We start from the raw sequence: 13,656 nt of genomic DNA, 5'->3' as shown, positions 1-13,656 counted from the left end.
CCAGACTGACAACATTATTTATGATTAAATCTTAGATAATATTCAACACAAAGCAGGTATTGTACCAAAAAAGCACCCACCTGTTGTTAACATCAATATTCTGTATATTAACAATTAATGTTCTCATTTGAGCTAGATATGGGGAATGTTTTATTTTCGGCGGGGGGTTACTGGTAAGTTCATTTACATGAAAATGTAATCAAATCCCAAAATATTCTATTGTCATGTAGTGTGTCAGTGGGTTGCATGCCTATCCATATCGGTTTTTATAAAAATGTTCATCAAAACTGATTGCATCAACATGTAAATTTTAAGGTGGGAGTAACATTGACTTTGCTACTTTATTAACAAATTCCAATGCAGAGAGGTCTAACACTCTGGGGGTCCAAATTAATTTGCATGGCAAAATGTGAAGAACAAACATGTGTATGTCTGTATGCAAACATACACTCCACACAAATACAGAAACACAAGATGCACACTCAGACAGCCAATGGGACTTTCAATATGGGTAACACAAACCATACAACTCCACTTCTTGACGGGCAGCACAGCCCAATAGTCGATGTGAGCTGTTGTTCAAAATTCTCTGGCCATCAAAAATGTAATCATACAGTGATATGCCCCAGTTCAACTACATAGCGACATAGTGACACCTTTTAGACAAGAAACCTGATGGAGAAACCCTCCATGTGAAAAACATTGCATAAAACTATTTCCTATGAAGTAACAAAGCATTCACAAAATCATTATTTTATAGGATTTTCTCTATATTATTGTTATAGCTCATTTCTACCAACCAAGGTACTCAAAGCTCTTTACATAGTAAGGGAGAAACTCATCTCATGTATCACCATCACTAATGTGTAGCACCCACCTGGGTAATGCACAGCAACCAATTTGTGCCAGAACGCTCACCACAGCTCAGCTATGAGGTGGAGAGTTGAAGAGCAAAGTGTGCCAATTAGGAAATAGAATGAGGGAGTTGGATTTACCACTGTTTTAGTGCAAACTCTTTTCTCTCTTTCACATTCTCCTTCCATTCAACACTCCCTAGCTCAAAGATTCTTAGACACAGACAGTGTGACTGAACAACCTGAAGAACCTGAAAAAATATACATGTTCCAGTTTGTTAATCATATCATGTTTAGGTTTCAGTCAACCATGTTTCATGGCTTGTAGGAAGGACTCACATTGCTTGTTGTTCGACCCACAGCTGTCCTTCAATGTTAGTTATGGATGTGAGATGTTAAGCATGCAAGACAGACCAAATGGAAGTGTTTTGAGATTGGTTGGTGTTCTACAGTCTAGATACTTGGGGCGACTGGGTCAGGTGTCATTTAAGACTCACAGATTGGTTGGTGTTCTACAGTCTAGATACTTGGGGCAACTGGGTCACAAGCCATTTAAGACTCACAGATTGGTTGGTGTTCTACAGTCTAGATACTTGGGGCGACTGGGTCAGCAGTCATTTAAGACTCACAGATTGGTTGGTGTTCTACAGTCTAGATACTTGGGGGGACTAGGTCAGCAGTCATTTAAGACTCACAGATTGGTTGGTGATCTACAGTCTAGATACTTGGGGGCACTAGGTCAGCAGTCATTTAAGATTCACAGATTGGTTGGTGATCTACAGTCTAGATACTTGGGGGGACTAGGTCAGCAGTCATTTAAGATTCACAGATTGGTTGGTGATCTACAGTCTAGCAACTTGGGGCGATACTCAGTCAAAATACTCAGTGTTGCCATACAGCTATATTAAGTTGTTAACCACCAAAAATAGGGTTAATGGTTCGATTTTAGACTGTAGTAACAGATTTGTCCAATGATGTTCACTAGCTAACGTTAGATGGGGAATAGGAGAATTGACATACATACAGTGGGGAGAATAAGTATTTGATACACTGCAGATTTTGCAGGTTTTCCTACTTACAAGGCATGTAAAGGTCTGTAATTTTATCAAAGGTACACTTCAACTGTGAGAGACGGAATCTAAAACAAAAATCCAGAAATTCACATTGTATGATTTTTTAATAATTAATTTGCATTTTATTGCATGACATAAGTATTTGATCACCTACCATCCAGTAAGAATTCCAGCTCACACAGATCTGTTAGTTTTTCTTTAAGAAGCCCACTTGTTTTCCACTCATTACCTCTATTAACTGCACCTGTTTGAACTCGTTACCTGTATAAAAGACACCTGTCCACACACTCAATCAAACAACTCCAACCGCTCCACACTGGCCAAGACCAGAGAGCTGTGTAAGGACATCAGGGATTAAACTGTAGACTTGCACAAGGCTGGGATGGGCTACAGGACAATAGGCAAGCAGCTTGGTGAGAAGGCAACAACTGTTGCCGCGATTATTAGAAAATGGAAGAAGTTTAAGATGACGGTTAATCTACCTCGGTCTGGGGCTCCATGCAAGATCTCAACTCGTGGGGCATCAATGATCATGAGGAAGGTGAGGGATCAGCCCAGAACTACACGGCAGGACCTGGTCAATGACCTGAAGAGAGCTGGGACCATAGTCTCAAAGAAAACCATTAGTAACACACTACGCCATCATGGATAAAAATCCTGCAGCGCACGCAAGATTCCCCTGCTCAAGCCAGCGCATGTCCATGCCCATCTGAAGTTTACCAATGACCATCTGGATGATCCAGAGGAGGAATGGGAGAAGGTCATGTGGTCTGATGAGACAAAAATTGAGCTTTTTGGTCTAAACTCCACTCGCCGTGTTTGGAGGAAGAAGAAGGATGAGTACAACCCCAAGAACACCATCCCAACCGTGAAGCATGGAGGTGGAAACATCATTCTTTGGGGTTGCTTTTCTCCAAAGGGGACAGGACGACTGCACCGTATTGAGGATGGATGGGGCCATGTATCGCGAGATCTTGGCCAACAACCTCCTTCCCTCAGTAAGAGCATTGAAGATGGGTCGTGGCTGGGTCTTCCAGCATGACAACGACCCGAAACACACAGCCAGTGCAACTAAGGAGTGGCTCCGTAAGAAGCATCTCAAGGTCCTGGAGTGGCCTAGCCAGTCTCCAGACCTGAACCCAATAGAAAATCTTTAGAGGGAGCTGAAAGTCCTTATTGCCCAGCAGAGCACATGAGCGGAGTGAAGCTGTGAGAATCTCAGCTCATCGCTCACGGAACTGTTCACCCCTCCGCTCCCCCGCTCAAAGCCACATCAGGCCACTCCGCTTATTATTGCTCAGCGCTCAACGCATTTGCTTCGCGCTCCACTCAAATCGCCTCCCGCTCGCACCAAAAAAGGAAATAAATCTACATGTAGATTTCACTTTTAGCTCAGACCACAACCTTTAAAAAAAATACTACATCCAGCTCTCTTTTTCTCTCCTTTTTTATTGTTGGGCCTTTGCGTACAGTGAAGAAACTTTTGAATTCCTCAACCGTTTTCTTTTATTTCTGCTGCTCCTCCTCTCGCTCTATTAAATACAAATTTACGGATCTCTAAGGGATCGCCCAGCCACCCTGCGGAGAAAGCTCATTTTGGCCGCCTGTATCCGGGATCTTGTCCTTTCGGTCATGACCCAAAGCTCATGACCATAGGTGAGAGTAGGAACGTAGATTGACCGGTAAATCGAGAGCTTCGCCTTGCGGCTCAGCTCTTTCTTCACCTCGACAGACCGATACATCGACCGCATTACTGCAGAAGCTGCACCAATCCGTCTGCCAATCTCCCGTTCCATCCTTCCCTCACTCGTGAACAAGACCCCTAGATAATTAAACTCCTCTACTTGAGGCAGGCACTCTCCACCAACCTGAAGTGGGCAAGCCACCCTTTTCCGATTGAGGACTATGGCCTCGGATTTGGAGGTACTGATTCTCATCCCCGCTGCTTCACACTTGGCTGCAAACCGTCCCAGTGCATGCTGAAGGTCCTGGTTTGAAGGGGCCAACACGACAACATCATCCGCAAAGAGCAAAGACGAAATCGTGTGGTCCCCAAACCTGACACCCTCCGGCCCCTGGCTGCGCCTAGAAATTCTGTCCATAAAAATTACGAACAGAACCGGCGACAAAGGGCAGCCCTGCCGGAGTCCAACATGCACAGGGAACAAGTATGACTTACTGCCGGCAATGCGGACCAAGCTCCTGCTTCGGTTGTACAGGGACCTGACAGCCCTTAGCAAAGGACCCAGGACCCCATATTCCCGAAGCACTCTCCACAGGATGCCGCGAGGGACACAGTTGAATGCCTTCTCCAAATCCACAAAACACATGTGGATTGGTTGGGCAAACTCCCATGAACCCTCCAACACCCCGTAGAGGGTATAGAGCTGGTCCAGTGTTCCACGGCCCGGACGAAAACCACACTGTTCCTCCTGAATCCAAGGATCTACTATCGGCCGTATTCTCATCTCCAGAACCCTGGCATAGACTTTCCCGGGGAGGCTGAGAAGTGTGATCTCCCTATAGTTGGAACACACCCTCCGGTCCCCCTTCTTAAAAAGAGGGACCACCACCCCAGTCTGTCATCCCAGAGGCACTGTCCCCGCCCGCCACGCGATGTTGCACAGGCGTGTAAACCAAGACAGCCCCACAACATCCAGAGACTTGAGGTACTCAGGGCGGATCTCATCCACCCCCGGTGCCTTGCCACCGAGGAGTTCTTTGACTACCTCTGTGACTTCGGCCCAGGTGATGGACGACTCCACCTCTGAGCCCTCATCCTCTGCTTCCTCAATGGAAGACGTGATGGCGGGATTGAGGAGATCCTCGAAGTATTCCTTCCACCACCCGATGACATCCCCAGTTGAGGTCAATATCTGCCCACCTCTACTGTGAACAGCGTTGGTAGGGCACTGTTTCCCTCTCCTGAGGCGCCGGACAGTTTGCCAGAATCTCTTCAAGGCCAGCGGATAGTCCTTCTCCATGGCCTGAGTTTTTGCCTCCACAACCACCCGGGCTGCAGTCCGCTTGGCCTGCCGGTACCCGTCAGCTGCCTCAGGAGTCCCACAAGCCAACCAGGCCTGATAGGACTCCTTCTTCAGCTTGACGGCATCCCTTACTTCCGGTGTCCACCACCGGGTTCGGGGATTGCCGCCTCGACAGGCACCGGAGACCTTACGGCCACAGCTCCGAGCGGCCGCTTCGACAATGGCTGTGGAGAACATGGTCCACTCGGACTCAATATCTCCAGCCTCCCTCGGGATCCAGTCGAAGCTCTGCCGGAGGTGGGAGTTAAAGATCTCTCTGACAGGAGACTCGGCCAGACGTTCCCAGCAGACCCTTACAGTACGCTTGGGCCTGCCGAGTCTGTCCAGCTTCCTACCCCGCCATCGGATCCAACTCACCACCAGGTGGTGATCAGTTGACAGCTCCGCCCCTCTCTTCACCCGAGTGTCTAATGCAAGAATGATAATTGATCTTCTAACTATTCTTAAATGTTTAATTTATGTTTCTGGTCATGAGCCAGCTAATTTTACGTCGGCATTCGCTAACAACGCATATTAATAATTTCTAGCTATCACTGTCGTAAGGAAAAAGCACTTATTACATAACGGAAGAGATTATTCAGATAAGTTAGCAAATACATATTTGACACAACGTTATTGGGTAAGTCGAGGTTTAAAAAAATATATATTATCTTACTGGAAGATTGGTGTACAGACTTGAATTCTCCACCAAGTTTTTACTTTCTTCAGGCTGCTCAAAGTTGGCATATTAATACCTTACGTCACATACTATTTCACTGAGTGATTAGCCCACTTTTGACAGTGCTGTTAACAGGGAATTGTCAAAGCTTTCAAACCTGATAGCAGATATCTCGTTTTATAATTAGAACTCGTTTTATAATTAGAGTTACTTGATCAGTGTTAGATATTTTGAAAATTATGTGTTCTAATTAAGATTATCTTGGAAATATACACTCAGTGGCCACTTTATTAGGTACACCAGCTAATTAATGCAAATAGCCAAACCGCCAATCATATGGCTGCAAATCATTTTATAAAGTGGCTCTCTAATGTATTCACCCCCTTGGAAGTTCCCATTTTTCATTGCGTTACATTGAGAAATCAAAAACTGAGTTTTTGCCACTGATCAACTCAAAAAAATGTAAATGTCAACATGGAAAATGAAATCTGCAAATTGTTCTAAATTAATTATCAATATAAAACATAAAGTAATTGATTGCCTTAGTATTCAACCTAATTGCTATGACACAGCTTTTGTCCAATAAATTGTCTTTAGAAGTCACAATGTGTTCAATAGAATCAACCTGTGTGCAATCAAGGTGTTTCACATGATTTCAGGTACATGATTTCATTGTACAATTCCTAACAAAAACTACATATGGCTTTAATTGCTGCCAAATGTGTCTCTAACAAATATTGACTAATGGGTAAATACTTATGCAATCAATAATTTCCGGTTCTGTAGTTAATTGTAGATAAAAAATTCTCTTTGACATAATGGACTTTTTTTTGTTGATCAGTGGGAAAACGTGTGTTGTAACACAGTAAAAGTTGGAAAATTCCAGTTGGGTGAATACTTTTAAGAGCCACTGTCACTGCTGATTCATGCGTTCATTCCGGCTCATAAGAATTTTGGACTAACCTTCCTGGTAGAGCAAGCAATTTGAAAACATCCAGAATGGTATCAAATGTGCTTTGGAAGACACATTCTGACATCCACTATACCAAGTGCACTGAGTCCCAATTGGATGTCACCAAATTAGGGTGAAAAATGGTGTAAAAGTACAAATACATTTAAAAACATTCCAAATTACAACTAATGTGTTATTTCAATAATCCTTTCTGACACTAATGGGAAATGTTTGTTCAGTCAAGCATTTTGTCAAATTGGCATGTCTTGAACTAATCTACAAACTCAGACTTAATAAAAATATGTTTATTTCTCCAATATTTATAAGTTCACATTTATGGCATTATAAATTCTCCCCAAGGAGTAATACAGACAGATTCATCAAATGTTTCTTATACATCTTTGTTGTCCATAGTTATGTCCAAAATTTGTATTTCATAAGCAACTATAATGTCCATTACACTCAAATCACCTACAGCCAACACAGCACAGCCAATCATATACTGTATTCTAGAGCAATTTCAAGAGCATTCTCCATAGATGTCTTATCGATACCATGTTCCTCAGAGATATCAAGGTTTGACTGCTTTTGTAAATAATTGTTACAGCAAATGTTTTCATTTACGTATGTAGATGAAAAGAGGAGGGTTGTTATTATGCAGCAGTAAGCAACCACTCATTCCTTTACAATATTAAACTTGGATCACTATAAAATATATACGAATATATCTACAATAATACACTCCAATCAGCAACCGCACGTGTTTAGTACACACAGATCAACATATTTGAAATCACGCACAAATGCTTACACATTATGTGCTTCCTGTCAAATAGTATGTGATTAGAATTGCATTAGACCTGCTCTACAAAGTTGTGACCACATACACATAGAGAGATAACGAAGAGACAGAGGCTGAGAGACAGCAACCGAGACACTCAACAATTTAAGCCCCTTCAACACCTTTTCTAAAATATCCATTCATATGAACCTGTCATTTCTACAACTTGAGTTTGTTAGCTGTCTTTCACATAAGAAATATATATTTCCATCTCTCCCTTCATTTCTCTCTACTTCCCTTTATTTTCTCTTTCCCTCATAGTTGATTTTAGACAGGCACATTCATTCTATATTAGTTGACCCACATCTCTCTCACATGCTTATTTTTAAGTATTACCTGTGCCCACTGTCTTCAATCAACCTTCTCTTCCAGTGTTTCATTTTTCTGTAGGTGCATACACTTCTGTTCTTCTTTTCTTCCCTCTTTCTCGCCTTTTGGTCTCTCCCTACTTTCGCCTTTCTCTCATGTCCTTCTATCTTGTTTCAGCACCTGTAGGAGTCTGTGCTCAAGCCGTGTGCGAATGTGTGGGAAAGAGTGTGTGCATGAAAGTTGGTGTGAGTTGGTGACATGCTCACTTGAAGGAGACCACATCATAACAGGAGAGTTTCAGCATATGGATTGTGTGTGTGTGTGTGTTAGTGTGTGTCTGTGTTACCGTGTATGTTAATGTACTGTGTCAATGTGTCAGATGAAGTGACAGTGGACAATAGCTAGTGTTAATGAATGAGACTGAAGTGAGGACAGTTAAAATGAGAAGGCGGGATGGATATAAGTAGAAAACGAGACACGGCAGAGAGAGGAACGCTGTCTACACACTCATCCTGACAGGAGCGATATGCTGGGGAGAGGTGTGACAGGCAGAGGCAAGCAGCCCGCTGTGTGTGTGTGTGTGTGTGTGTGTGTGGGTGTGTGTGTGTCTGGGTGTGTGTGTGTGTGTGTGTGTGTGTATGAGTGTGAACCTGTCTTTTAGCTCTCTGTCAGTCTGCCTGTCTCCCTTGCTCCCTGCTGGCCTGATAACAAGAGAACAGTGATGAGAAGTCCACTTAGCAGAGGAAAAGAAAACAAGGTAAAATGTTTTAGAAAAAAGTATTGTGCTGATCCCCCACCTTGGTCACCTCCAGGAATGACATACAGGTCCTTTCTGTCTGGATAGGTTGTCATTCAGTTCATCAGAAGAAAAGATTTATGTCCTTTTTCCTCCCGGTATATTCCTCCACTCCTGGTTTGTTCTCCCACTGCTATATTTCCTGAGTCCCTAGAGAGTGTGATCACTATTCCACTGTGTTCTGCATGTTGTAGTCCCTCTGTAAAGTGCAGTCAGTAGTGTTTCTGTCTCTGGAGTATGTAGAGAGTGTTTTTGTGCGTGAAGTTAGTTTATCTCCTTGAGCTAAATATTCCTTGTTTTCTCTTTGTGGAGTGTAGTGAGTATTCCGATGTGATTCCCGGTATTCCGATATGTGTCCCTCAGATGTGATGTGTTCAGAAGAGTTCAGAGGAAGTTCCAATATGGAATAGCTCCAGAAGACGGACAGACGAACAGATGGACATGGAGGTCTGGCGTGTCGGAGCTGTATGTAGCAGCAGGTCCTCTCCTGTTGCTCTCACACACAGTCCCAGATTTTTCCTGGAGTTTTCCGGCTGGCTCCGCTCATCTGCCGGCACTGTTGGGGTGTAATCCTGCTTTCCTCTCTCTACCACGCTGTCTATTTTTTTCTCTCCCCATCACAGAAGGGGATATGAGTCCTCATCATGGTCGTGTAAGGATTTATCCTCTCTCCCTCCCTCCCTCTCTCTCTCCCTCTATCTCTCTATTTCTCTCTTTTTCTCTCTACTCCTTTTTCCCCCTTTCACTTTCTCTCTTCGCAGTATTTATTCTTCCCATTTCCTTAATCCCATTTCAGTGTCCTCTCTCTGTACACAGTTCATTTTAAATCATCATGATCGTCTTGATGTATCCTTCTGTCTGTCTGTGTGTCGTTCTGATGGTCCTATAGGGCGAAGGATACTATCAACAACAGTGTCTCTTACTCCCAGGCACTCTGTCTTTCTCACTCACCCTCTTCTCTCCCAGTCACTCCCTCTTCTTCACACCCTCATCTCTTTCCCTGCTTGTCATCCCCGCCTCTCTGTTTATCTCCATTACCTGCCTCCACTCTTTCCTTGACAGCATATTAACAGTGAAGACATAGAGACCAGTCTATTGGTATTGACAGGAAGACAAATAGGAGGTTGAGACATTGTGACTAAAGCAGACAAAGTGCTGAATCATTTGGCTAACTTTCACTTAACCGACAGATATATCTGACAGTGATTACCAATGTGTTTGTGGGAGTGTGCGTCCTTTTTTTTTTTTTTTAAAGAGTGCTGCCATCCTAGAAAGCCCATAGACTCACTTATCTCTCAGTAACTGGCTTATGGGTATTTAATGGGTATTTTTCAACAAGCCAGTTTACTTGTGTTTGTATGTACGTGTGTGTGTGTGTGTCTGCGTGCGTGCGTGTGTACATGAACAACAAACAATATCCTTAGACCGCTTCTCATCTCTCCTCTCTAACTTCGACTGAAGCAACACCCAAACATCCTCCTTCCTTCCCTCCGGTTCCTCATCTCACTGACCCTCTCTTTACATCGCTTGCTCATTCCAGAAGGCAGACATTTCACACATTTAAACTCTCCTGTCTACCAAGGTTAGTGTTTGTTCTAAAACATGTCTGTTTTCCTCTCAGTCACTTTGTCAGGGTCCTTAACGTCCTCTAAAAATACAACGCTACTCCAAAATAGCACTCAGTGTGTCTGTATGCGTCTGCATTTGTGGGTGTGTGCCTGTGTGTCTCTTAAATAGACCTGAAAGAGAGGTGTGTGTGACACATATATTAGCTTCAGTTGTTGGTGGTAACAGATACTGGATGTAGTTGATGTTTTCAGAAGAACAGTGTTGCTCCTCCATTAATTACCAACCCACATTAAAAACCAGTGTTAGCCACATGGTCTAAGGTAACACATTATTTTGAGGTACACATTTTAGCCACTAACAAGTCATTTACCAGTGAGTATATGTTGCTAATTATTGTATTATTAGCCATACAGAAGGTATAAAAAGCCTGCATCTTCTGTTCATGTAAATGCTAAAATCAAGACCGATCATGTCAGACGGTTTGCACCTTTAGTAAGATCTTGTAACCAACAATATTTAAATGAAAAACAAATGAATAATTTCTCAGAAAAGTGTTGCATTAGTGTTCATGCTAATACTGTGGGGAGGCACATTTTGTTTGGATTACAGCAGTAAGTCTGTTTGGATAGGTCTCTGACAACATAGCACATCTGGATTTTGCTAATTTATCCCAGTCTTCTTTTGCAGAGGAGTTCAATCTCAGTTAAATTGTGAGAGGATCTCCTGTGCGGAACCCTTTTCATGTCAGGGTTCTTCTTAAACCTTAGCGGAGGGCAGCAGGGTTTGCGCCAATATATCTTGATATTTGAAACTATTCATTGTCACCTCTATTCTGATCAGAGCCCTAGACTCTGTTGAAGAGAAGCAGTCCCATAGCATAATATTGTCGGGTGATGAACCGTGTTGGGTTTGACCCCAAAATATATTTCGAAATTAAAACCCCAAAACATCTGCTGTAACATCTTTCCGCACATTGGTTTTTTAATATTGTGTCTTCTTGCAAAACATATATATGGGTTTTGATGGGTTTTTTTTGTTCTGGCAATCTTGCCACCCAAAATGGCTTCCATCTTGCCACCCCACCCACAGCTCAGACTTGTGGTAAATAATGGTTGTAATATGGAATGTTCCCTTCCTTCCTGATATTCCTGCCACTCCTTCAAGGTTGCCGTTGGCCTATTGAAAGCTGCCCTGATGAGATTTCTCCTTGCCCTGTCATACATTTTGGAGATATGTTCAGACCTTTGCAAAGTCCTGCTGGTGCCATTTTGTCTCCACTTTTTAATGATGGTATTCACCGTGTTCCATGGTACATGTACTGCCTTCGAAATTGTTGTATATTACACTCCTGATCTTTTGTTAGCTCCTTGTGGACCATTGCTATCTCTGTAGGTTGCAACCAAGAAATCTTCAAGGAAATCCTACAGGAACAGATGGTTTTGTTTAGAGCTAATCAGAATCATTTCAATTGATGTCAATTGATGGACAATTACCTATCTACATGATTTGGAATCTTGCTTAAATCTGAACAAAGTTACAAATCCCATTATGCACCAATGCATGTTGACATTTTTGTATTTTTCTAGGACATACTTTTCACTATTCAACTTTAAGTTACTGACCAATCCTTAGTTACCTAAATGTTAGGTATAAAAACAAAACATTCACAGTTAATAAAGAGCAAGTTATGCAAAGAGAATATTGTTGGTAAGCTGTATGAATAACTTGTATCTTAAGATCCTTTCTGTCAAGTGTGACCACTAAGTTTGAGGCTAGTTGGGTCCAATTTAATTTTAGCCTGTTAATGAATTAACCTGATTTCAATTCCAATTTGCAATGAGGAAAAATGTAAATAAAAATTTGTGCTGGAATTGTTTAGAATTTAAATGGAATTGACCACAACACTGGTGACCACATTTTTACAAGGAATGTTTTTTTCTCCCTAAATGAACTTATTTGACATTTCCCCTTATTAAGGTCATACAGGCAACTTTATCACAAAACATTCTGATCAAAATGGGAACTCAACACTACTATATACTTCCAATACTATTATAATATACATCAGAAATGAGCTGAACAAAATCATACAATATCTGCCTGAAAATTATGATTAATGTAGTTTAATTAGATAAGAAATTGATTCATATACAGTATAATCAATCAAATTAATTTTATAAAGCCCGTTTTACACATTACATTGCCATGCTTGCAAGCACTTCATCCCTCTCAAAGACTAGGGCTGACTTTGACTACCTGTCTGGACATGGATGTGACCACTGTGACCCCTTATGGGGAGTTCAGACCTCTTTGCAGCTCACTCCCTCAATCAAAGTCTCTCATAGCTAAAGGATCTGGTGTCCCGATGCCATGTCACTAATCAACGACAATTGTTCAGAGACTTTGATGAAAGAAGAACCTTAGTAAAACTGTTCAACTGCTGTTTTTTGGAGCCATTTAGAGCACAACATGTTTGTGTATTTTTGTGTGGTGGCCAGTCTATTGGTTCTGTTTACACAGGTGTCAGAGAGCTGCTGTTTGAGGAGCAAACAGCTCCTCAAGTATATGATTATGGAGATGAATACTGAAAGAGACCATTGAGAACCCTGTACTGCGGGTTCCTGTACTCAAGACAAAGGAAGAACCCCGAGACGAGGACACAGAGTCTGAATGATCCCGCTGAGTTAAAGCCTAGATCAGTGTTTCTGAGCTGGTTTTGCCTATGAACCCAAACCTGTCACAACGTAATATTCTAACCACAAAACGTATATATTTACTGTCAATTGACAGGAAATTACTGTAATACATCAGACATTTCTAACCTTTATCATAGTCAAATAATTTCATATAGCTGATATAGTTCACGAATAACGTTTGCATGCTCATTTGTTTGAGGCCCAAATATCTGTTGGTGTTTCTAATATGACTATACAATCACCTAAAGGATTATTAGGAACACCTGTTCAATTTCTCATTAATGCAATTATCTAATCAACCAATCACATGGCAGTTGCTTCATTGCATTTAGGGGTGTGGTCCTGGTCAAGACCATCTCCTGAACTCCAAACTGAATGTCAGAATGGGAAAGAAAGGTGATTTAAGCAATTTTGAGCGTGGCATGGTTGTTGGTGCCAGACGGGCCGGTCTGAGTATTTCACAATCTGCTCAGTTACTGAGATTTTCACGCACAACCATTTCTAGGGTTTACAAAGAATGGTGTGAAAAGGGAAAAACATCCAGTATGCAGCAGTCCTGTGGGCGAAAATGCCTTGTTGATGCTAGAGGTCAGAGGAGAATGGGCCGACTGATTTAAGCTGATAGAGCAACTTTGACTGAAATAACCACTCGTTACAACCGAGGTATGCAGCAAAGCATTTGTGAAGCCACAACACGCACAACCTTGAGGCGGATGGGTTACAACAGCAGAAGACCCCACCGGGTACCACTCATCTCCACTACAAATAGGAAAAAGAGGCTACAATTTGCACGAGCTCACCAAAATTGGACAGTTGAAGACTGGAAGAATGTTGCCTGGTCTGATGAGTCTCGATTTCTGT

The 13,656-nt window shown here is 42.3% G+C and overlaps 1 protein-coding gene across 1 annotated transcript in view; it reads right to left on the bottom strand.

The window, feature by feature from the left end:
• LOC105026579 (glutamate receptor ionotropic, NMDA 2C) overlaps positions 1–9,445 on the bottom strand; it is a 61,248-nt gene extending 51,803 nt beyond the window's left edge. The window contains exons 1-3 of the mRNA XM_034292062.1: positions 8,532–9,445; positions 8,385–8,435; positions 7,762–7,924 (exon numbers count right to left, since the gene is read on the bottom strand). The gene's annotated coding sequence lies outside the window, so the exon portion shown is untranslated. The remainder of the gene's footprint in view (positions 1–7,761; positions 7,925–8,384; positions 8,436–8,531) is intronic.
• Between the last annotated feature and the right edge of the window lie 4,211 nt (positions 9,446–13,656).

The sequence above is a fragment of the Esox lucius genome, chromosome 5 (assembly GCF_011004845.1).
Source record: "Esox lucius isolate fEsoLuc1 chromosome 5, fEsoLuc1.pri, whole genome shotgun sequence".
Taxonomy (NCBI): Eukaryota; Metazoa; Chordata; class Actinopteri; order Esociformes; family Esocidae; genus Esox; species Esox lucius.
Note: the sequence above shows the minus strand (reverse complement) of the source record. Positions and strands in the feature narration are given on the sequence as shown.